Source organism: Nannospalax galili, unplaced genomic scaffold (genome assembly GCF_000622305.1).
Source record: "Nannospalax galili isolate Female #2095 unplaced genomic scaffold, S.galili_v1.0 scaffold365, whole genome shotgun sequence".
In the NCBI taxonomy this organism is placed as follows: Eukaryota; Metazoa; Chordata; class Mammalia; order Rodentia; family Spalacidae; genus Nannospalax; species Nannospalax galili.
The window spans coordinates 398,881-402,506 of record NW_008353234.1 but is presented as its reverse complement, the minus strand read 5'-3'; the positions used below and the strand labels follow the sequence as shown (position 1 = coordinate 402,506).

The following is a 3,626-nucleotide window of genomic DNA, read 5'->3' as shown; positions in this document are numbered from 1 at the left end:
TTTTTCTCAATACTTTTATCATTAAGCTATTTCTTAAAACAAGTCCCGATTTCGTTGTTGTTGTTTTGGGGGTTTTCTTTCTTTTTTTTTTTTTTTTTTTGGATACAGGCTCTCCCTATATAGATTTGGCTGGCCAGGAACTCACTATCTAGACCAGATTGGTCTCAAATTTGCAGTGATGCGTCTTCCTTTGCCTCCCAAGTGCTGGGATTCCAAATGTGTGCCATCATGTTTGGCTTTGATTTTTATTTTTAATTAATCAAATTATAACAAGAGCACTAATTGCTGAAACAGGAACTTTAACATTAACACCCCCAAAAGTTGGTAATTGCTAGGTAACTCTCACCTGCTCCACTGAAGCAAACTACTTTTAAGAGTTAATGAAAAATTTTTCATACAGTACAACCTACAGATTACAACTTTAAAGTTTCACTAAATTTCTGATGTAAATGAATAGGTAACAGGTTAGAGCCGTAATTTGGTGACTTCAATGTCAACAGGACTCGAGATAAGTTTTTAACAAATTACTCAACCTCTTCTGTCTGTTTCCTCTATAAAATAGTTAACATCCCCATGAAGGCTTGGCTGTGAAGATAAATCAATACATGCCAAACCCAGGGCCTAGCACATAAGACTTTTTAAGAAAAGGTAGTTACAAATTATCCACCTCAGCTTCCCAGGGATAATTATTTCTGTTGCCCAGAAATAATTATTAATAATGCTTCATTTACTTTTAAGTGTCCTGATTAGTAAAACCAACGTATGTGGCTCTCTTGCAATGCTGATGATAAATAAATACCAGAGAAGCATAGACCAATTAGGACTTTACTGTTAAAGGAGGAAAATAAAACTCCACACAAAATAATAAGATATTCATATTCTGGCATTTCATTTAGCTATTCACCGAAAATTTAAAAGCAATTTTTTATACCCATGTCATTCCAACAATGGCTTAAAGCAACAAAATCTTTTCTTTCTGTGCTACACAGGCTTGGCTACTTTCAGATGGGAAAGCACAGGTGACCTACAGGTACTGAGAAGCACTGCTGTTTGAGTTCCCAGTGAAAAGCACCCACTCTCATCATGAAGCAGGGCCAACACCATTAACATATTATCAATGAACCCATCCAACCACAGGGACTGCAAAACCAGAATATATACTTGTAAACATGCCTTCTACTTATAAATCATCAGGAGATGAAATAAAAATAATTACCTGACTGTTATGGCATAGTACTGAAATAATATAAACTGGATTTTAGTTTTCTTCACACTCTGCTCTAGGAAAAAAAAAGAATCCATTATTCTTCCTCTTTTATAAAATACACATTTTCTTTTGAAATAAGACACATCCTTAAAATATGCACCCTATGTATTTTAGTTGCATATACTACAACTCAACCTAATTCAATATTAGTATTAAGATACTTGGGGAAACCAAGAAGGTCAGAGGGAATCAAAAGTTATAAGATTTCCTTTAAAAGCTGAAAGGCAATCTACACTTTAATATTAGCTTGCTTAAAATAGGCCTTTCCTTATCAGACTAGTAATTATTTTCAGATTCTAAGAGTCGAGCTTTCAAGCACTTATTTTTGACACATGACACTTGCCTAAGGCAGGAAACTAAAGTAACAGAAATCATCAGGACATGTTAAACTAAAAAATGTTGGTGACACTTTTCAGTAAGAGGAACTTCCCTACAATAGTTACTTTAAAAAGGGCTTGGGTTGCTCTTTCTAGATACTTATCCTGTATTTTCAGTTTAGAAAACTGATTTAAGCAAGAGGAAGGCCTGTAATTGTGCCTGCCTGCTCTCAAGTCCTTCAGTACTGACTATGCATCTGATGGGGTGATGAGTAACTTTGTAATTATGAAGAGCGAAAGAAATAATTAGCACTATATTTATTATTTTTTCCTGTCTTCAATGACCTAAAAGCACTGTGATTAATTCTGATTCAGGAAATGTAGGCACCTTATTTCTAGCAAAAAATTATTGTGGTGCCCTGCAAAAGGTGGATTATTGTCTGATACAAATTTTCCTGCCACCCCCAAACGAAAAAAATATGACCTAAATAATCAGTCTGCTAGGCCTCAGAATCCCGGACTAACCTGTGGAATAAGTATGGTGAAACTGTCCAGAGAAGGAACGTGGCTGTCTCCTCCATCTTGAAATTAATCAGCGTAAGGGAAAAAGGGCCTGAGTATTCAGGAAGCAGAAGCCCAACCGGTTAATACTAGTTACTAAGCTACGGCGTACGTGGCAGGTACCGCCCGCAGAAGCCGAGACCCTTAGGGGTTTTTTTGGGGGGGGGGAGTGGGGTAGGGGTTAGACTGTTGGCGGACTGCACGAAAATTAACTTGAAAATAATTTGGCCCAATTCCCAACCTTATCCAGGGAAAACCAACCCCACAACGACTTTTCCCTCCGTTTTCTCTGGGGGGGTGGGGGTGGGGGTGGGGCGGGGAATCCTTCCAGTAATATCTAGGAAAGCATTACACCAGGACTAAAGGAGCAAGGAAACGAGCCACATTGGTCTCTGATTCTCAGAAGACTGTCATCCCGACCCCAGGGGGCACCAAATTGGTAATGTCCTACAGAACTCAAAACGGGGCTTTCTAAATCCTGGGAAAACCTAAAGGGCACAAGAGCTCCCAACATCTGACTTATAGCACCCCCATCCCCAAACCAACACACATAGTTTCCCAATTCCAAGCTGAACAAGCAAACTGCGAGATGACGGAGGAAAACTCCAAGGAACCGGAGAGAAAAACCCAAGACTCTTCGATTCCCACGCCTCGGGCCCAAACTCGAAGATCGCCCTCCCAGAATTCTCGGGCTCCGGAGGGCAGGGCCGCGGTTCCCGGGCCGCGGAGAGGAAGTCCTACCCACCTCCTTCCCCTTCTTCAAGGAGCCGGCCGCCACAGCACTCAGCTAAAATGGCAGCGGCGATTACGCCACCGAGCCCCCCGCCGCAGCGAGCCCGGGTCCGGAGGCCGTGCTGGGCCACAGCTGCGCTGCAGCCCATTTTGCCAGCCACGGCGGCCCCGCTCCCCTGCCTCGCTCAGCCCCACGTCCATTTCTGAGGACTCCCATGACTTCACTTACTCGGTGTTCTGCCAAGAGCGGCCTCTCTCGGCTCGGTGGTCGCGCCGGGGCTCTGCTGCGTCTTCCCTGCGGCCGCTCTAGGGTCCGCCCCTGAGTTGCTGATGGAGACCAGTGTCTAGCCCAGCGCCGGCTCGGAGACGTTGCTCAAGCAGCCATTATCTTCTCCATTGTTACCTAGCAGTGACAGGAAACGACTGCCCACAACAGGAAGTGATGGTATGGCGTCTAAACTCCGCAGCCCCACTCCCAGCCTGCTGGCCAATCCCAGATTTCACGGAAAGGTTCGGTGGGAGCGGAGCGGAACCGCCTGCCGACGCAAGGGGCCGGACAACGGTTAGGGAAAGGAAAGCGCGACGCCCACCACGTGACAGGCCCCACCCTCTTCCGCCATTTTGAATTGTGGCGAGAAATTCGCGTTCGGAGAATTGTGGGAGTCTTTGATTTCCCATTTTGAAAGCTGAAGGACGTCACTGGCTGCTCGAAGCCTGTTTCAGAGAACAAGAAATGTGGTGTTAGGGTA

At 44.1% G+C, this 3,626-nt stretch overlaps 1 protein-coding gene across 1 annotated transcript in view; it reads right to left on the bottom strand.

Moving 5' to 3' along the window:
- Nucleotides 1-3,289, bottom strand: part of Rlim (ring finger protein, LIM domain interacting) — a 19,279-nt gene extending 15,990 nt beyond the window's left edge. The window contains exons 1-3 of the mRNA XM_029554724.1: nucleotides 3,107-3,289; nucleotides 2,110-2,197; nucleotides 1,217-1,280 (exon numbers count right to left, since the gene is read on the bottom strand). The gene's annotated coding sequence lies outside the window, so the exon portion shown is untranslated. The remainder of the gene's footprint in view (nucleotides 1-1,216; nucleotides 1,281-2,109; nucleotides 2,198-3,106) is intronic.
- Between the last annotated feature and the right edge of the window lie 337 nt (nucleotides 3,290-3,626).